Raw genomic sequence first — 22,454 nt, 5'->3', positions numbered from 1 at the left:
GTTACATTTTTGTAATACCTTTATTGTCCTAGGATCAAAAAATGTTTTTTCTTCCTCTGACCCCTTTTTTACAGGAAGCATTTAAATCATTACATATCAAACTTATATAATTTAGAGTTTCATTAAAAAGAAGAAAAGAGCCCTCAAAAGAAAAAAAAGAACAAAGGTGTTCCTAAAATTCATAAAAGAACAAACAAACAAAAATGATCCTATTGAAATTAGAAGTGTTAGTATTCTTCAAAACAGCCAAATGAGTTAAATAACCTCTAAGGAAAGTGAATTAGATTTTAAAAATATAAAAGTAATAAGCCTCTTTAAAATAAACTGTTATATAGACAAAACCTAAAGGCAAATGAACAATCTGTGTACAATAGTCTTTTCTAAAACAGTAATGTTAGGGCTCTCTCTGATTGCTGCTGCCCAAACAAAAAATGTCACTTCTGGAACTAGTATTTTCTGAATGCCTGAACTGTAATTACTATTGAGTGACAACAAATTCAAACTTCTCCTTTTAAACTAGGGTTATATTAGGCGCTGCTTTCATTTAATGGTCCTAGAAATTGAGATAATACATCTTTCCCTTATAATTTGGGTTGTTAAATTCTACTTTTATTTAAATTCTCATTATTGCTATCAACATGGTACCTGTCACAAAACCTTTATTTTTCAGATTTCACACTCAATGAAGAGATTTAAATGTTTTAAAAAGCAATTTTGCTGAGGAACACCTAGAAAAATCACATGATTATTGACTAATTTGAATCACAATTAGTTTTTTTGCTGTTTGTTTTATCATGAAATGTAAATGTGCTTATCAGTTTGAGAAGTCACTAAACAGAATGTATTTAAAATATTCAGGTATATGTAAGATTAATGTTTAGTGAATAGAGGGTCTATGATTTGAATAATAAATTTTTGGATGGGATTTCATCTAATGCATTTATTATTTAAGTGCTAATTAAATAAAATATAATTATTCTTGAAATCCAGTCAAAATAAGAATACCATGTACCTTTTCACAAGTCATCATATATATATATATATATATATATATATATATATATATATAAGACTACATGAAGGAAAGGAATATTCTAAGCAATATTCTAAATAGATTTTTCTTCATGACTAAAAGAAAAAATATGACCCCAAATGTACATCTTGAGAAAAGATGTTGATTAAATGTTAACAGTAAATTAAAAAAAATCCTATATCTCCAATTAAACTCTAGGTATCATGTACAAATTATGAGTATACCCACAATGAAAGATAAGAAAGTTCTGCAGAGAAAAAAGAAAAAAGGAGATACAAAAAAAGGAGTAGGAAGAAGATTCTATGAAACTCGAGAGCTTCTATCCTAATGATTTTCCAGCCCTCCCTTCCAGAACGTGATGACACTGATTGCTTGGGTTCTAGGAGAGTAACAAGCATTGTGGTTGTGCCTTCAACTCCTTCTCATTGTCTGGTGCTTCACCATTGGAAGCTTTCAGTGGTAAGTACCCTCCTTGACACTGGGCACAAGCCATTCTACAGGTGTCACTCCACTGGCAACAATGGTTGGTGGGCATGATGAGCACATAACCTAAGAAGGACCAATTAGTGAGACACCTTGGAGATTAGGTAGAGAGGAGATAATTTCCCTGATTCTGATTGCTGAGATGTGTAAATATGAGACTTGGAACTACTGTCACCATTTTCTACCAAGAGGGGATCCTGCCTGAAGATAAAGCAAACATAGATAAGGACAGAACCATAAGCAATGCAAAGAAAAAGTCAGATCCCTGACCAAGTATATCTAAGTGCGCCAACTCCTGGGCTTGTTCAACCACTTAGAAGAACCATTAAATCTCTCCTATTGTTAAAACACCTTGAGTTGAGTTATTATCAACCAAAAGAACCCTAATTGACAAACAAGTTTCCTTAACTTTCACGAAAAGAGACTTAAGCAATGTTGAATAAGACAAACTTATCTGCAGATTTATAGATCTAGATAACAAATATCTCCCATTCCATCTGGTAATCTAGCAAATCACACAGAAGGAATGAAAACTTGTATTTAACCTGGCAGAAATCATCAAGTCTGAATAACAAACAATAACGATTCATTTGATTTTTCAGTGAATGGTATAAAAGGGTGGTTTTGAAGAAAATATTCAATGAGTTTAAATTAAATATTTAATCTTTTGTCCCTATTGCTAGTACTTTTATAGAGTTCAGCAACACTGAGGTCAAAGATGTAATCTTTAGATGAATTATGTAATAGATTTTATGATGCTGCCAAATTCTTATACAATTGCCAGATAGATATTTTCTTTAATATCACAAACTTTCAGTATAGAGTTCAGTATAATTGTTGCAATCAACATATCTAAAATGACTTTGGTATTTCTCTTAACCCCTAAATCCCTGTAATTAATCAAGACATAGTCTTGAAGTTAACATAAAGAATAAGAGTATCATTATGCTAAACAATGGATTAGCTGCAAAAATATATATTTTTTATCAGTAATCAGTAATTACAATTACTGATATGGCTATGTGAACATACACCTTCATTTTCACTTAAATCAGAGCTTCTCAAAACAACATCACATCTTTGAAAATACTGAAAGTTAAAGCTTTTTGACTTCTTGGTGTTTGACTTCTATAACCCAAGCTTGCCAAGTTGTCATGGCAACTTTTATTCAAAGAGGAAGACAATTTATTGTTTACCTAGGAATTTAGAGACAAAAGTTGTTAAATTCCTGGGAGAGGTGTTTGGCTCAGTTATTCAGGAAAGCCATAAAATAGATGTCTCAAAAATATGACATCTTAGCACTACTAAATTATTCAAACCATATCTTGTCCTTTATAGGAGTAATGGTTCTTAAAGCTTTGCCAAAAGCCACTTCAGGCACAAAGATTTTCCTATTCTGCTCAGAAGCAAACTCTTTCTTTTTTTTTCTTGCAAACTATTTCTAACATCATAAAAAATAAAACAAAACACTACTGTGATATGCCTACTTGCCAATTCATTTAGGAAACTAACTGTTACTGAAAGTAGATGGCACAATAGGTAGCTATAAATCTTATAAATCCATGCTTTTCAAACATGTCTGGAAATGTACAGCTGTAAACAGAGGACATACACCAAAAACACAGAGAAAAAGTCTTTGTAACTGTAGCCTAACCATTCTGCAACAATCAGTTTACACAGTTTCTAACCCAAAGGTTGTCTTCTCTTCTATCATGGGTGTTGTTGATTTTATGTTGAATAATTCTTATGGATGCCTCACATTGCCTATGTAGTAATAGCATTTGAACTCTAAATTCATTTCATTAAGATTTTTTTTTTAAATCAAGAATATATTGTATGAACATCACTGTGCTAGTCATTGAAATATATGGATATATAAAACATAGTCAAAGTTCTCAGGTAAAGTTATTTAGCATTTAATCAATCAGTTACCTTTCAAAGATAGTTTCATAATAAATAAAGAAATATTATAATTTGAATGGTTCTTGCCAAGTATTAATATACATAATATAATGTAATGTAATGTAACCAAATATGTTACATTCTTATATAAATGATTTCACAAGGGCCATATAGTACATTTAAAGGTAAAGCTATTTAAAAATATTACTTGTATATATAAAACTCCTCAAAAACAAAGAGTTAAAAAATGGTGATCTAAAAAAATCATGTTGATATAAGAAACCAAAGGACATGATCAAATAACAAAAGGAGAAAAAGAGTGAGCTGGCAACACTTTTCTCAACTACATCAGAAGGAGGTGACCTACAGGGAATGCGGTGTAGGAAGATAGGTCATATGAGTGTCTCTGTTAATAAAAAGCCAGTGAGAGTATTTAGCTTTCTTTCACTGGGTTACCAAAAAATGAAATTCGACCAACATATTTAAGCACATTTGAAAAGCATATGAACAGAATATAAAGGATTATTAAATTAGTCCCACACAATTTCAGCACGATAGGAGCAATTACATATTATCTTCAAATAGCCTTCAATATACATCAGCAAGTACTACAGCAATACCCTCTTCAGACACTCAGAACAATTACATGGGATACAATTAAATTTACTGTTATGGTGTCAGAAGAATTAAAATCAATTCCTCTGTCTCCTGTTGATTATATCAGATTATTGCACCAATTCTCATTATGCATATCTTTTACGTATCTTCAGTTTCTCACAGATGCCTCTGTTATTTCTTTAAGGATTTTTACCTACTTGATCTATTTGCAGCATGGTCTATCCCCCTAGCAATATCTTGTCCATGACTCTTTGGTAGGTATTATTTAATTTATCAGTTCTTCACAAGAATTTAGTTAAGTGACACCCAAGAATGTAGGATTAGTTGTTGTGTGTGTGTGTGAGTGTGTGTGTGAATTTATCATGAGGTCAGATTACTATGTGACATATAAAATATGGGATTCCAGCAATATTTCCATCATAAAACAGTTTTCATTTTCCCAGTAACTTTCTCTTAGATGAGATCATCTCTCATGCTATGCAGAGAGAGGTAAACTGTATGGCCAAGGAAGCATAACACATTTATGATTTTTCAAAATAATGACAAAATCAAAGCTCTATAATTCAATTAAGTGATTGCCTACATCTCCAGGCATTTTGGAATGTGTTGGTATGTGTTTCTGTTGATTCATTTATTAAATGAAACAAACAGTATTTTCTACCTGGATATATTTTATCCAGTATACTTTAATTTGCTCCTGATAGAAGCTTTTAACCTTTTCAAGAATAAACCTGCGAGAGTATTTCCAGTTTTAGAGTGGTGAAAAAGCACAGGCCAGAGAGAGAATCTGGGCAGTTTTGAGTGAATTAACATCTCAATTTATCTTTTATAAATACAAGCAAGTGATGGCCAATCATACAGTGGTTGCTAAAGAGGTGCACTGCCAACTTACAAGGGATCTCTGTAGGCTCCAAAAGCCTAGGGAAAAAATGCATGCATGAAAAAAGTTTAAAAATATGTATGAAATTTCTATTAAAAAGCTCAAAATTAGCATTACAATAACATAGCTCAAAGGATATTTGGGTTGAAGTACAGCTTCTGCCTCTAAATAGTCACTGTAAATTCTGGACTTTATATAAGGAATTCAACTAGGTGTCTCTTAAAATTCCTTTCAGCTAAGGTTCTGAGATTCTAAAGCCACAGGCAAATGGGAAGAAACTGCTAGGGGTGAGTGAGTCAGAAGACTTTGCATTATTTAAGTGATACCCATCAAAAGAAATATAAGTGTGCAGTTTGAAGAACCAACACAGGTAGCTAGTTATAGTAACTGTATAGTATAGTACCATTTCAATAGGTACTTAATCATCCTTGTTGGTAAGTTGTAGATTGGCCCCAAGACTGGAGGCAAATTAACAGACTTGTTGCAAGGAGTGTGCGAATCCCTGGGAACACTATGCATTATGTGTGCAAACTAAAAAAAATCACAGGTCTTGTATTTGTGTGCATTATTTTTCAAATGCACAATATATTGTGATGCATAAAATGTGTGATCATTTTACAGTTACTGAATTTCTCTATAATTCTTGGTGTATTTTTCCAATCAACTAGAAAGAAACAACAATGGTGTGAGGGACCACAAAACATTCTGATAATCAAAAAAGACAATCATAATTTATATGGACATTTCTATTTTAGATGTAGCATTCATGATGGGGCAGGAGCTCGGACACTATAAACATACTGTCTTAGTGTGCTCAGGCTGTGATAACAAAAGACCAGAGACTGAGTGGCTTAAAAAAATAAAAATTTATTTCTCTCAGTTTTGGAATCTGGGAAGCCTAAGATCAAGGTTCTGGCAGATTTGGTTTTTGTGAAAGCTCTCTTCCTGGCTTGTAGATGGTTGCCTTCTCACTATGTCCTCAAAGGGCCAAGAGAAAGTTCTTTAGTGTCTTCCCCTCCTCTTATAAGGATACCAATCCCATAGGGCCCCACCCTTATGACCTCATTAAATCTTAATTACCTCCTAAAGGCCCTATCTCCAAATATAACTACATGGGGGTTAGGGCTTCAACATATGGATTTAGGGAAGACAGAATTCAGTCCCTAGCACATACAGATAGTTCCTTTATTAAGTTTGGATTTGTAAGAAAGCCCTAGATTTATTGCCTTTGAAAATTCATGTCATTCTCTAGTGCTAATCAAAATTGCCATTCAAGCTTTCTAATATAGGAGGGCTTTTTGAAAATCCATACAGTTCTCTATCTTGGCCTATCTCTTAGAAAAAATATTGAGATATTTATAATTTTACAAGAATTACGGAAAATTTTACTCTGGAACAACTTCTAAAAATTATAACTCAGTTGACAATTTTCACACAACAAACATTTGTGGAAAAGTTGGGTAATTTCCCCCTATGAACTGGTCAGTCTCATTTCAAAGGTAACTGTTACTGTTCCCACAAACACTGGGCTTGACACAGCCATCCCTTCCATTTCATCCTCCCCATCACATGCCACACGAGCCCTACTAGCTCTCCTGGTGTCCCACAAGTACGCTATGTGCCCTGACACCATACTGTTCACCTGCTCTTTTATGCACCTGGAATGACCCTCCCCTATTCTGTCATGCTTTATTTCTTAGTCTGCTTTAATTTCCTTTGTAACTTTTATCATTGGACTTAAAAAAAAAATTATTGCCTCCCCCTGCTCCCCGTTTAAAATATCTCTCCCTCTATTGGGTTCACCGCTGTATTCTAGATAGTAAACATCGGTACATGATAGATACTCAATATATAGATTTGTAAGTTTTAGACCTTCTTTATATTTTTCAAGCTATTTATTACTTTGGCTTTATTACCTCCTAGAAAAGATGTTACAGTGGTAGATTCTTCTTAACAGCAAGGAAGAAGTAAAAACTCACACACAAACCAATCCAATTTATTTATAAATATATTTTATTCACTATTCAGTTTATTATTCTTGAAATTTCCATGCCCTATTACAAAACCCCTCATGCCACCTCTATCAGTGGTTATTGCTGGGTAACAAACAACTCCCAAACTTGGTGGCCTGAAACAACCATTCATTTGTTTAGGACTGGGTGCAGCTGGGCACTGCTTCTGTCCTGCACGGTGTCAGTTGGGATCACTGATGGTTTGTGGCCACTTCTCATGTCAGCTGGGGACTGGCTGGTTCCACATGGACTTGGCCACATGTTTAGGGTCTCTCTCTCATTGTGACATCTCATTCCCAAGGCGACCAGATTGGGCTTATTCCCAAGCTGATAGAATCCAAGCAAGTAAGAGCGGAAGCTGCAAGTGTCTGGAGGCATTGCTTAGAAGGTGCTTAATGTGACTTCCATTCCATCATTTGATCAGAACAAGTTACAAAGCATGTCCTGGGTTCAAGAGGTGAGAAGATAGATCCTACCTCTTTATGGGATAAACTGTAGTAGGAATTTGGGGCCATTTTTAACCCATCATGCCATGCAAATTTTCTATGCCTGAGTGCTTGAGCTGTTTTGCTAAGTATAAATAAACAGTTACTTTGACCCCTCTAGGAGATACTGTATCATTTCCACTTCAGTTGAGAGACCATTTTGACAATACCTGTGGGTAGCTTCAATTAAAAAAAAAAATCTGTAGTTGCTTTCATTTAGCATAGAGGTACTTTTAACAATGTAAATCTTCCTATTGTTTTCTAAATAAGAATTTTAAAAGCCCATTTCAAATGATAAATTCTTCCAGGACCACATTTTAGAAGAAGGAAAATCTTGTTGCCAACTCACTTAACTTTAGGTAGCTGATATACAGGTCAAACAAGGGCAGAACAAAGGGAGAGAGGCTGCAATAGTTTCATGAGCCGTTAAAAATAAAGAAGCAAAAAGAAAAGCACAGTCTGTTGAAGTTTTGTTTTAAAGTTACCAATTCTAGATTCAAACAAATATTTTCATAATATGGTTTTGCTGACTTTGCAGAAAGATGCCCTCTCAGATCTATAAAGCTGGTATTTATACCTTGCAAAAAAATTACAAGATAGCTTAGAAGAGCTTTTATTTCAGTGCCGTCTGAGAAGCATGCTTTCCTTTTTTGCTTCTGTCTTACAAAATCACACAAGGGAAAATCAATGTTATGAGCTTCTCACTTTCCTAAGAACTAGCTGGAAAGTAAGAAAAATGCCTGGAGGTCAAATATGCAAGTGAACGTAGTCTAATGTAGGAAGATGCTGTCAAACAGCCTATTTATTTACAACCATTTCTTTCACATGTCACTCATACAAGCTAACAAGTATTTATGATGCACTGGTTATGTATGTGGAGGTCTTCAGCTGATGGCTGGGAAGGGCAAAAGATGTTTATGATATAGTCCTTGCTCTCCAGAAAGAGGCAACAGAGTGACATAGTGCAGGTACTCAAATCTCTCTACTCCAGACCAGCATAAGATAAAGGCTGTACTAATGGCAGCTTCAGTATTATAAGCCTTCTCAGGAGGAAAAAATCTCATTCAGTTTTAGTGATAAAATATAGGGCTCATAGAAGTCATGATATTTAATCTGGGCCTTGAGGAATGAATTGAGAGGGCGATTTTGCTCAGAGGGACTGGTCTGAACCCAGGGGAATGAGCAGAAAAATACTGATAAGATTACAGAAAATAACGAGAACAACAGACAGATATAGGGGAGTAATGTGACGTGAGTACAGCTAGATATGTAGAATTTTGATTGCACAAACCTTTGAACACCAATCTGGAAAGTCTGAATTTGATTCTGTGTAAAATGAGAGCCTTGGAAGTAATGGATTAAGTGTAGACTTAGACGGAACAATCTAGAAAATAGGATGGACTGGAGAAGGGAGTGATTAGAATCATACATTAGTTTGGAAGCTATAATAAGAATAAAGAGTAAAAGAATAAAAATTAACTAATGATTTTTTTAAAAAGAATAAAAGTATCAAGAACAAAATCCTACAGTAAACAGCTCAACCAGGTTACTAAGAGGGAAAACAAAAGAGAAGATGCTGTTGTGAGAAAGACTGAAGAATCCAAAAGACTTGCCAGTATTTAAGAGGGAAAAGAACACTCAAAAATGACCCTGCAGCATTTAATCAGGATAACTGGACAGCTTGGATGGTTGAAAGTAGCTATGCCAGTTAACAGTTTAAAGTGGAACTTAGCATATCTACATGTCATTATAAATGCTAACAAACAGATATAGGAAAATAAATATCACTGGTTTCCAGATAAAGTGCATACCAACGGTCACAGAACAAGGCCTTAGGAGTAACCAGATGTTAATTGAGAAGCCCTCCCATATTCAAGTAACACCTGTATTTCTATCTTTCTCTCACTGAGTACTCGAATAAGCGCTCAACGGAGGACAATGCCATGAGCTAATGAATGCCCTTGAACTGTAGCAGTGGTTCCCAAACTTGTCTGAGCATTAGAATCAATTGGAGATCTTTTATAAATTTCATAGCCCAGATCATACTCCAGACAAGTTAAATCAGAATCCGGGCTGGGTGCAGTGTGATCCCAACGTGCAGACACATCTGGGAAACATCACCTATTAGCTGAAATTTCCAATTTGTAACTGAACATGTTCTATATCTATATGATCATACCAAAACCAAGGCTTTAGAAATATATATAAAAAAAATCAACTTATCCTTAGAGAGCTTACCAAAGTTTAAGAATTTTACTTTTAAAAATGTTGAGCTTAGTACTTTCCAAAGCACACACAGTAAGGTTTACATTCCAGAGAATGGTAGGAATAATAAATAGCCTTTCATCTGTTTTGGAAATGATGACCCTTAAAGTTCCAGTGTTGACGATCTCAGTAAAGAAGGCTGAGTCCAGATTTCTATTCCTTAATGGATATGCGATCTGGAGAATTTCTGATTTCTCCGATCTGGAGCTTTCTGAATGTTTCATAGGTTGCATCTGTACATGTCCCAAATAGTATAAATTTGGAATCCTCATATCATGGTTTTGGATGCATTCATTTGACATACAATTTTATGTGTCATCATCCTCCTCCCCCCACCCACCCCACGTGGTATACTAGCTTTGAAACAAGTATCAAGATAAAGCAGCTTCAAAAATGCAGTGAATGTGCTGCATCAATCACTTTGAGATATGAACACAGTTTTAAAGCTCATTAGTCAGTCTGTAAGCATAATCATCAGGCTTTGCATAAACACGCAGTGCAGAGAATGAAGCAGTGGTAAACTGTATGTGGCTATACCAAGCACAATACTAATTGTAAGTAGCACTCGGTGGAAAGAGGTTAGATTTAGCTATGGAAGTTTAACATTATGCATTTTTAATCATTATACCTGAACCACACAAAAAACACAAATTGAGCCATCTTCCTGAAATGATACCACTTAATTTTTTCTTTTCTTTGACAAGATTAGACACGTGACTGAAGTGACCAGTTCTCTCTTGTCTTTGGCATTTGAGGGCCTTGGGTGGACACTCACAGAGAAGCAGCCTTCTTCTGTTCCCAAGTGTTTGCTTCAAATATCAACCAGCTGCCTTTTTAGACTAAATATCTTTCTCTTTGATATTAGGACATTAAAAACATTTATTCAGGAGACTTTTGTTTTAAAAAGTATATAGTAAACAACCTGACACAGTTCCTGCATTTATGTTGTTTACAGTCTAGTGGGAGACACAGGCATTAAGTGATTATATTAATAACAAATCCTAGGGCCACTTGATTTACTTTTGTATCTCAAATGAAAAGTTCAAAAGAAATCAGGACAGGAACTCTTACTTGAATGTTCTTACATTAGAAGTCTACATATATCAGATACTTCTATAAGTAGAGAATTTCCAGGCAGATTTCCTCTGCCTGGGCTTAGATATCCAAGTAGTTCTCTTCACTGATCTACACGGTGCATAAACGTTGCTTAGAAATAATCACCAGTTAATATTTTGAATTCAGTTAATTTGTAGATAAAATTCAGAACAGAATACTGCTTAATGGTTAAAACATTATAAAACAACCTGGGTTAAAAAAAATGAAGAGAGCTTATGTCAAAGTTATCTTTGGGTTTTACTCTGGAAGGAACATGATTATTCCAGAGGCTAAGGAGACAATGGAGAAAGGGATTGGGAAAAAAATTCTTAGGTTCACTCAGAGAGCAAAGAATGTAATAAACATTCCAATGAATCAGACTAGTGAGAACAGGTGTGAACAAACAACACATCAGTGTTCTGTTACAACTAGTATAAAATCCAAAGTTCAATCCAGGTCTTTGCATTAGGCTTTGTTGACTTGATGACTTATAAGTAAGCAGTCCACTATGTAGGGCATAGTTCCCCAAATCCAATACAAATTTGGTCCCCTGATGTAGTGGAGACTTTACATAACTCATGATGGCCTAGAGGTTTTTGTTGCAAAAAATGCCAACAATGGTTTGCAAAACATGTAGAGGAATAACAGGCATAATTTTTAGAGCCGAGGAAGAAAAACCAACAGATTGCCTTGAAAACGGAAAGTGACTGGTTCCCTCAGAATATTTTATTAAGCAATAAAATCATTAGCTGGTTAATCTTTTAAATAGAGGAGATTTGGAAAGTGGCTACCTAAAAATAACCTGTTTGCATACTTTTCAAAGCATTTATGATAGAGACAAAAATGTTAGATCCACAGTCAAGAATTCATAATACAGTGGTTCTCAAAGAATAAAATGTGAAAAAGACAAAGATAACTTGATGAGCTTTTTTAAAAGATACATTTGGTTATTCACCTATCATTTACTCTAATATCATGTTCTATTTCTTGTTAATGCTTTCTTTTTCTGAAAAGATAGGGTTTGTAGATAATGCATATTTTTAAATGCCATTAATTTGCAAATGAATGAAAACATTGAGTCTTTTTTTTTCCATTTTGGTTTTATGATATCTGACTTCCAGAGGCCACTGCCACAGTGCTTTTTCCCTTCCTCTTCGGAGGTAGATTAGAACATCTTTAAAGACTCGAAAATATTGGTCGTAAAACTGCTGAGCTAAAGCCTAGAGAATTTGTCATACTCTGACAAAGTATAAGGTACTCACAAGGACTCTAGGAAAGCTGCATGGTTTCCATCTTCAAAGCCGAACTCCCTCCCACTTCCCCTGGAAGCGACAATAATGAATCTAGCAAATGAGTATTTGCATGTGCTTTACATTTCTGTTTCTTGGTACAGAACCCCTCTAAAGAACCCCTAAGGTCACTCTGCTGCTTCTGAGTGGCTGAAGGGCTATTGTGCAGGCACAGAGAGCCCGCAGTGACCTCCTCAGAGCAGGGATGTGGGTGGCAGGGTTTATTTACATATTATTGATCTTCTAATCCTTTTTCCAGGGAGCAGCCTCTGAGGGTCCTCTGGGGATCAAGCTGTTCCTAGTACAAATAATGCCCAGGAAGTGCATTGGGCCCCAGAAAAATGCAAACTCCCTTAAAGGGCTTTCAAAGATCTCTGGGCTTGGACTTGAGCCTCAGGCTCCAGGTTCTTCCTAGGCCAGTCTCTCCCTGACCAATTTATAAATACATTTATAAAGTCTAAATAAGTTTATACTATTTTCCCAATAGTAAGTTGAGGGACAGTTGTTAGTCTGCTACATAACAGTTTTATGACAAATTCCTGCTGAGTACAACTGCGAGTTCAGCATTTTAATAACAAATGAAATAAAATCTGGCTAGAGGAGAAAGATCTAAATGGTTGAGGTCTTGTAGGTCAAGTCATGTGAGAAATGAATGGGGAAGAGTCCACTGGATGACAAAGAGGAACTGGATTGACTTTGTCCAAAGGTCAGAAGGACGATTCATCTGTGAATGTTCTGGGGATGAAATATTCAGGCAAGGATGAGAAAACAGTTTAATAAATTAAGATGTCAAAAACAAAATTTTCTCTCTTAAAAAAGGATAAATTCCCATTAGAAAACTTTGAGCAAAGGCTGTTGGAGATGTTATGGATAAGTTTCATGTATTTGGATAAGAAATGCATTTTATAATATCTCAGATTATTTTGACTGTCTTTAACCATATTTCAACTATATTTAGTTTAGCTATATTTAAAACTACTTCCTGAAGTAATTGGTGACTAGATAAACAATTTGCTATTTGGGTAAGAAATAACCTGAGATCAATCTGAATTTTCCAAAAAAGACCTAGATTACTTTTTTGTCTTCTTCACCAACTTTCCCTTCTACATTCTGTCTCTGGCATGTACTCATTCATTTGGGTCAGAGCTCTTAGGTCACTATTTACCTTATATGATGTCTCATTCTAAACAAGGCTACCTGGTATACAAGAAGAAAAGTATCATTAATTGATGTTTAATTTTCTCATCAGACATTAATGATTATTGAAGAATGTATGCAATTGTGAGTGATTCTAACCACATGCACAAAATCTGAAGAATTTAGCTATACAATTCAGTTTCCAAGACACTATGGCCAAAGCTTTTAGACCATTAAGGAAATATTGTTTACAAATAATAGACCATGAACATGAATATAAAAAAGAGGTTAAGGAATTTCTCCAGCACCACAAACAGGGAGTCCATATGGATAGAGACAGAGAAAGTGTACACTCTGGTAAACTGAAGTGGCTACTTTTCCTGAAGAGATGAACTATCATGGGTTCACTAGGAAATATGCCATAAGGAAATGGGTGGAAAGAATATACAATATGAGACTTCTATTGCGGGGATCCATGCAGCCAGTCACATGACTGAGGAAGAATAGGATTGTCATCAAGAAAAGAGTAGCTAAGTTCGGATTGGAAGGTTAGGTGTTCAAGTGTTGGAAACTTCATAAGGACTCTTTTTAGAAAATGTCACGTAGTAAGTTGTCTCTCCACACCTCCCAGGTATCTTAGTCCACACAGGCTGCCATGATGAAATACCATAGACTGAATGGCTTAAACAGAAATTTATTTCTCAGAGTTCTGGAGCCTGGAAGTCTGAGATTAGGGTGCCAGTCTGGGCATATACTGGTTAGAACCCTCTTCCTGACTTGGAAACAGCTGCCTTCTCACTGTGTTCTCACACCGGCTTGCCTTTCCTCAATGTGTACATGTGGAGAAAGAGCTCTGTCCCTCTTGCTCTTCTCATAAGACCACCAATTTTATCAGATTAGGACCCCACTCTTATGAATCCATTTAACCTTAATTACCTCCTAAAAGCCCTATCTTCAAATACAGTCAGACTGGGGATTAGGGCTTCAACATACGACTTGGGGGAGGGGGTACAATTCAGTTCATAGCACCAGGTATCAGTTACCAGGGATCAAGAGAAAGAGCTGCAGCATGGTGGTGCGTGGGGAGGGGTTGGCTGGCATCAGGAGCCAGAAACAGGGGTTGCGAGCCCTTGTCCTGGCTCTGCCAGTAATCTAGGCTGAACCCAGCTACTCCATCATACCTCTAAAGTGTTTTGTGTAAGATGCCACTTATATCTGTTGCAACTGCTACAAAATTGAAAACAAATGCAAAGTCTCACACTAAAAGTCCCCCCTTCCCCAGTTATTTGATTTTCTTTCTCTTTTTCCTTCAAATCTATCTGCAAATTAGAAATGCTGTGGTTATTTTATACATATGCAATACTACTGAATGATCATACAGTTTAATCCATTTGTTATTTATTTAATTTTTTAGCAAGCTAGTTATAGATACAGACCAGAGCACACTTCTGTCTTATTAACGGTTGAATGTATTGCCAATGTTTCAAATCACTTTGACTTTCTCAATTCATCTCACTGGTAAGTCTAAGATGTTCCAGTCTTCCAGGAAAAACAAAAGAAGATGATTACTTGAAGAAATGTCATTGTTTAAATTATAATATTTATATGTAATTAATTGAATATATAAGTTTTTCTCATTATGTCTAAATACTTTTGAAAACTTGGAATATTGAATCAATCATAACCAAACAGTATATTTCTCATGACTCCAATTTCATACACTGTAATATTTCAGAACAGAAAATAATCTTAGAAACATTCTTCAAAATAACCAGTGAAGGTGAGACCTTTAAAACCATCTTTCACTTCTTGTTTTCAGTATCATGTTTACAAGGGATGCAAGAGGAAGTAGTCCACCAGGACTGTACTTACATAAAATAAGTACAGAAGAAAAGTAGGACAGAAGAGATCTAGAATATATCTCCAAGAATCAGATTATATTGGATTGAATTCAACTCAACACGTAGTATGCTTCCTCTGGGGTAGACATGAAGGCAACAGTGAGGTGCCTCTCAGAACTTGGAAATAAGATGGCCCTTTGGAAGATGACCTAGTAAGTTTATATTAATTAAGAATGTAATTAGTTATTTGTTTTGTATATAGTGGCAATAGCATCTGGTGGCCATTAGATACATGAACCTATGGACATTTTATTTTACCATCACTGTGTTGGTCCACGTGTGATTAAGGAAAAAAAAAAAGAATGAACAAACAACTTTTAAGTGTTTGGATATCTCTTGAGAAACTAGGAGATGTGGCATCATGTGCCCAAATTCACACATGGCCCCACTCTGCTGCAGCTGGGGAGCAGCTGCCATGGTCCCCATGCCCCATCATTCCCCTATATCTAGGAAGAAAGTCCCTTGCAGTAAATCATGCCGCATGTGATGATATCTTTTTTTTTTTTTAACTTTTTTGGACTATTGCCACCATGACCCCAAGGGCTCAAATTTACCAACCAAATGTAAATCCAATGATTGTCTTTAAATATGGGACTGAAGAGTTTCAGATCACTCAGAACCCAATCAAGGCAACTGTAGTAAGATGTCAAGACAACAAATTTGGACTGCACTAGTAATTTAGAAAGGGGAAACCTAATGTACTTGATGGAATTCGGTTTGGAGAAAGCCTATGTAAAGTGAAAGCGAGTAATCAATCCAAAACAATGGTGAACACAGCCATTTCAAAAAACGGAATTCAATTACTTCGTGTTAGAAGTAGGCAGATATATAATCCATCAAGAAAATGGGGAGAGAAATTCCAGCTTGATCACATCACAGGGGAACTTGGAAATAGGTCTCTCCTGATTCCCTTAAAATAATCCCAGGAGGTTAACGCATGGATTACTCTATTAAAGGAAGCCTGGAGCCATGGATGATTCATTAAGGAGTAAGTGGGTGCACAACCCTGGAAGGGTCAAGTGTTTTGATGAGCCTTACCCACCCCCTTTTCTACCTAGATGCCCAATGGCCCCTGCTCATCTAGAAGCACTATAATGCCTGCTGTCACCTGAGAAAGCCCAATTAGCACCCAAGGCAGGTGGCTTAAGATTCACAGCAGTGGTTTCAGGTTTTCTATTATCACTGGAAGGGATAGAACTCAGTCAGGTGCTTCTTTGTTCTTTGTCTCTGTCTCTTTGCCTCTGTCCCCAGGCGTGTGTGCTTTTGCGGCATCTCAATTTATGGCTGCCTGAGAGGGGAAGCAGAAAGAAAGGCAGCGAAATGGATAAAAACAGCCCCAGCAGAAGCAAAGTGACTGAAGTAAGAGCAGCAGCAGCAGCAGCTTACTAAAGCCAAGGGGATACTTTTCCTGCAGGTGCACGCTTGCCTTTGCAAAGTGTGGTGGCTTCACTGATCTGCTCCAGAAGGCTACAAAGGGTCACGCCGCTGACACCAGTGCTGCTGCCGCCTCTTACTACTGTTTTCTATTGTTTTGTTTTGTTTGCGGTACGCGGGCCTCTCACTGTTGGGGCCTCTCCCGTTGCGGAGCACAGGCTCCGGACACGCAGGCTCAGCGGCCATGGCTCACGGGCCCAGCCGCTCCGTGGCATGTGGGATCCTCCCAGACCGGGGCACGAACCCGTGTCCCCTGCATCGGCAGGCGGACTCTCAACCACTGCGCCACCAGGGAAGCCCCTTACTACTATTTTGTATGTGACAGCTTCAAATATAACTCTTCAAAAATACAGTTTAGAGGGGGTAGGGGAGCAAATTTGCGCAGGAGCATGAGCTTCAATCAGCACAAGTAGATAGGGGACTCCAGTGGAAACAAGCCTGGTTTCCAGATAGGCACTGAAGAGGCATCACTGTTCCTGCACCCGGGGAAAAGGGTTTCTACACCGTGACCATGGGACACTTTCTCGGTAACCATCTTACTTTCCCTCATCCTTCATCTCTTCTTTTGCAGAAGAAAATGGTATTCAGGTCATTTGAGTGTGAAGACAAATTTACTGCCGTACAAAGAATCCCAGTGGACAAGCTATAATCACATACCCCGCGTCACTACTCATTTGAATGTGGAAACAGCCAACAAAAACATCAGGCTTTTGTTGGTAATCTAGTTCTAGTCCTTGTCACATTCTATTTTACTTACAGTCCTAGCCACAAGTGAATCTTGGTTTTCTTGGTCAAAAAGGAAGTCAAGTCTCCCTATGCTTTCTGGGTTTTATGTCTAACCCTCAGTTAAATACTATTCTCCCTGCATCCAGAAAATTTTACTTCAAATCAATGAATGCTTTATGAACATCAACAAAAGATCCAGCACTGTTTCATCCCTCATGGAGGCTGTAATCTGAGTTACATTTCCCTAGACTGGGTCTTTTGAAATAGTCTGGTCATTTCTTGGCAATATGGTTTGGAGTGATATCCATGGAGTTTCACTTGCCAAACCCTGCTTTAAATAGAGAGGCCCTTTCACTTATTCTAGAAGAGAATCTACCATATATTTCTCACGTGGCCTTGTAGGAATGGAGACACAGGATAATGATTTCAGACTACACAGGTTGTTAGTGGTAACATGAGCTTCTAGTCAAGAGAAATACTTGGTTGAATGAAATGGCAAACTTGCCCGTAAGGGAGAAGAGGGGCCACCGAGATTGAAACAGAGCCAGGTGAACAAGGGTTTTGTGTGCATGTGCTAAAAAGGGCACAGTTAAGGCAGAGAGAATTGGGGAATCTCATTTCAGCTGCCCCATAATCTTGGGTCCACGGTCGCATCTCCTTTCCAGTTTTCATAATGTCTGATCCTCTTTTTTTTTCTTTCGAGAGCGCCGAGCAGCTTGCAGGATCTTAGTTCCCCGACCAGGGATCGAGCCTGTGCCCCTTGTAGTGGAAGCAAGAAATCCTAACCAGTCGACCACCAGGCAATTCCCTTGATCCTCATTATTTCAAAAAGTCCATTATGCTTTGATTTCCTTCATTGTGTCTCATCCTTACCTTCCAGAACAATAATCTAAAGAACATATTTAAAGCTTAAGGCATTCACTGAAGCAAAAGGGAGTCTTGGCCAGTCCTCCAGGTAGCTGTTTAATTTTTATTGCCTCCATGAAAAAAAAATACTGGTTTTTGCTCAGAGAAATAAGTGTCTAAGTGTACGGTAAAAGGGGCTATCCAGCCACCGTTTATTTTCCCCCACGGAGGTAATTTTTATTTACAGTGATTAGGAATAATGTACACACATGTATGTGCACACACACACATACACAAAACATACACACACAAACATACATTTACAAATCACTAAAATTTCTATTTATAGGCTTTGAAAAATACCTATAGTTTATAGCAACCTTGCCTACACATAAAGATTTTTAAAACCACCACCTACAATGCCAAGTTCTTTGGTTTTTAATTTTGCAACTGCAGCCCAAAGGAAGACAATGATACATTGGTATGGAGGCTCCTGGGCAGATGGGAGATCACTGGTGGAAAGCACTGCTAGAAAAAGAAGGGACAAAGTGAGAAAATTAATGTTTGTCCCAGATTCTGCTTCTGTTATGCCAACCCGCTCCTTGCTTGGTTTCAGGGACTGTTTCAAAGTTGGAAATCATTTTCTCTTACCACGTTCTTTATTACCAACACTTAAAGAGTCAATAGACAATCAGGAGGAACAGTCTCACAGTCATTTACCCCTTACTCTAATTTGCATTCACAAGTGATCACCAGCTGGAAAAAAAAAAATTCCCTTTGAAGATGTTTAAACATTTTTCTTAAGGAGATAAAAACGTAGAGCTTTTTTTTCTTTTGTCCTTTTATGCAAATGATTTAAACGCAGAAAATGTCAACCATTCTCCTTTTAATAACAAAGTAAGAAATGCACCTTTACAAAGCAAAATTTAAAAAAAAATCCTTGAAGTGGCAGTTATGATTGTTCAGTGACTAAACTGCCTGAATAAAGCATGTCATATACATTTGAAATATGCTCAGACCATAGCAAACCTATTCGATGAGGCAAAATAACATTTTAACCGTCATGGCAAAAGTGATTTTGATTTCTATTTAAGTTCTTTGTGGACCAGTAAGTAATTGAATTGCAGCTGCTTTCTTTCTAAAGTCTTCTGCCTAAATAGAGCCACGTTGGATGGGCTGTTGGCAGGGGCAAAGAAGGGGGGCTTCTGAATGTACTGATTATTTTATTTCCTTAGGTTTATGGTGGAAAATATTACTTTCCACAGAGTTTTTAAGGGACAGTGAAAATACAAAGATTTGTCTAAAATTTTAGTTTACCTTTAGAAGATAATTTTTTTATCACTAGGTCCAATTAGTAATGTGAGAAAAATTTCTAATGAATACTGATTATTTTGGCCTGGCACATTTCTGTATTTATTCATAAAGTTGTTTTCTTGCTCTTTGAATGGCACCTTCCCATTTGAATATGACATCCTTCTGTTCTGGTAAAGATTAATCCCATTCACTTGTAAAAATAATAAAGAGATATCTGATTCCTCAATGGACAGAGAAAGATGACAAGTCATTCTTTGTTCAGTTGGTATTTAAGAAAGAGAAAACTGATTGTTTATACTTGATTTTTAAGATAACAGATCACTCTACAACACTATTTACAACGAACAAATTAACTGTTTTGAGTTTCTTGGAAAGGTTTGTTAGTGTCCCCTGTAAATGTTTTCAAAAATGAAATTTTAAATCACCTTCTGCTCTACTGAGAGAGCAAGTAAAGATCTGCATTCAAATATGAACACTGTGCAAAGCACTATAACCTAAGAAAATTGGACAGTATTATGACCTAAACTGTCCTTAGAGAAAAAAATCTGACAATCATAAATCATGACATTCATCTTTGAAAATTATAAAAATTTCCAGAATAGAATTCATGAAACCTTAAAAAGTTAGGCAGTGTTATATTTAAGTGGAAAATCCTATCACAAGACGAAATATTTTTAGTTTTGGAAGTATTTACCTAAAAGACTTCTTTAATAAAAGGTGCTGTGACTAAATGAAATGTTTAACTTAAACAGTAAGAAATTTGCTTTGCAAGTTTTCCTTTCAAATTCCTTTGGTGACAAGTGGGATCAGCACTGTGAATGCAAAATAATATAGATAGATAGATGATTGATAGAGATGTTGTCTAAAAGGTGAATGTTAGTGTTTTCCATAGCTTTGCTTTTTAAGCTAAAGATTGTGTAAATATATGAAGTTCACAAAAAGAGCTAGAAATTACTTGTAAAAGAGAAATAGTTTCAGCAGTATTTAATCCATTCATTCAATTCAGTGCCATGGATTCCACACTATTATTTCAATTTATTAGCTCAGGCTGTAAATACCATACAGAAAATAGCTCAAAACAACTGTTCCCAAGGGCTGCAAAGTTCAATTCTTCTCTTGTTTCTAGACAGATTCAGACATCTATGCATTGCTGGGACACGAACAGAAAGGTTTTCTTTCAGGGATACACAAAAAGAAAATTAAGGCAGTCTCTGTTCATCCCGAATGTTAGCCACCCCTTCTCAAAAGGACCTTTGACTATTTGATACCTTCCTTAATAGAGTACAGGGTGGCACATTAGCAAATTTATCACAAATGCAAAAGCAAAGAATATGAATATGCATATGCATGCTTTGTTATAAAGAGACCTTATCTACCTTAAAACTGCTTCAGAAATATAAGATGAGATAAAAGTCCCCTGAACACTTAGCAAAATATATTATACATCATTGCTTAAGAATAAAAGTATACTTTTTTCATACTGTAAGTTTAAATCATCAGGAATTTTTAAACACCTCCTATATATGTAATGGCCCACCTATGTGTAGACCTAATAATGTTTCCATAGAAGTCACAGTATTTGGCAAAGACACATGAGACATCTTTGACAAAGGTCCATAGAAACTTCTGGGTGCCACACAAAATTACAGATAATCATTGTTTATCAGAGTCCTAGTCTTAATTTTTCCAAAACATTGGTACTAAGTTGTAGAGTGCACATTAATTTGTTAGATAAAATAAATGGCAAAGACTTGGTGGGATTTAGTGTACTCAGTTGGTGTTAGTATTTCTAAAATTAAGTAAGTTCACATCATAGGGGCTGGCAGATTCATTATGTGACAAATCTTCACGGGAATAAGGAGTGGCCCTGATACTTCTCCAGATGTAGTAATAAAAATCATATTATTGGCATGACTGTACCAACTCAGACTTATTTAGTCTTTGAGCTACAATCACTTTATTATTCTGTTTCTGATTCTGAAAATATCAGATAAAAGACTAGTCCTTGGGCTTCCCTGGTGGCGCAGTGGTTGAGAGTCCGCCTGCCGATGCAGGGGACACGGGTTCGTGCCCCGGTCCGGGAAGATCCCACATGCCGCAGAGCGGCTGGGCCCGTGAGCCATGGCCCCTGAGCCTGCGCGTCCGGAGCTTGTGCTCCGCAACGGGAGAGGCCACAACAGTGAGAGGCCCGCGTAGCGCAAAAAAAAAAAAGACTAGTCCTTAAGGCATAATCCATTAATATAGAACGGGACTGTCCAGTGAATGACCCCCAAAACTATCTCTCTGTTGCCCAGAAGCTAGATAGCTAAGAAGATAAGCTATGCACCTAGCAAGGAGAAGACTGAGACTGAACTCAACATTCCATGGAATCTAGCACCCCAACCCAAGTGCTGGCACTTCCAAAACTGCCGGCAGGTCAGCCTGGGCTGCTTGGTGCTTGACCTTGGGTATGTATTTCCCCTGTGCAATGCTCCTCTCAGACTTGTCCAATAAAGAGGAGAAGCAAACAGGACACAGCCCTGCGTGGACCACTGTCCACTGGGGGACACATCCATGAGCTGCCAGGAGAACAGAGGACTCGAGCACCTGCTGGCTTTTTTTGTTTTGTTTTCTTTTGGAAACAAAAGGGAAGCCTCTGCTGGCTTTTTTGCTCCTGAGTTCCAGCCCATCCTTCACCCTGAGCCCTTTCCTCAATGTGCAAAGACTGGACGCATTCTGGACTAGCAAACAATTAGCCTGGTTCTTCAGCAGGATTTTAAAAAATCAATTAGATAAAGATCTAGACCTATTAACACTAAACAGTACTATAATTTTGATACTGAAAATAATAATTTTCATGAAAGTGTATTTTAAATGTCCTGTTGGAAGTTAGCCTGGGGAAAGAAGAAAAATAAGATTGCAAGATGACAAAGTAGAAATTCTACTGGTTAACCTGGCATTCCTTACATTAGAAGTTCCTTATCACTGCCCTAATTAATGCAAAGAAAGGCAGAGGACATGACGCAGTCCTCAAGAAGGGCTAGGAAATTGATGT

The 22,454-nt window shown here is 36.9% G+C and overlaps 1 protein-coding gene across 1 annotated transcript in view; it reads right to left on the bottom strand.

The window, feature by feature from the left end:
• PLXDC2 (plexin domain containing 2) overlaps positions 1-22,454 on the bottom strand; it is a 401,022-nt gene that overhangs the window by 208,374 nt on the left and 170,194 nt on the right. The window lies entirely within an intron of this gene.

This window comes from Mesoplodon densirostris, chromosome 4 (assembly GCF_025265405.1).
Source record: "Mesoplodon densirostris isolate mMesDen1 chromosome 4, mMesDen1 primary haplotype, whole genome shotgun sequence".
In the NCBI taxonomy this organism is placed as follows: domain Eukaryota; kingdom Metazoa; phylum Chordata; class Mammalia; order Artiodactyla; family Ziphiidae; genus Mesoplodon; species Mesoplodon densirostris.
This window is presented reverse-complemented; position numbering and strand designations above follow the sequence as displayed.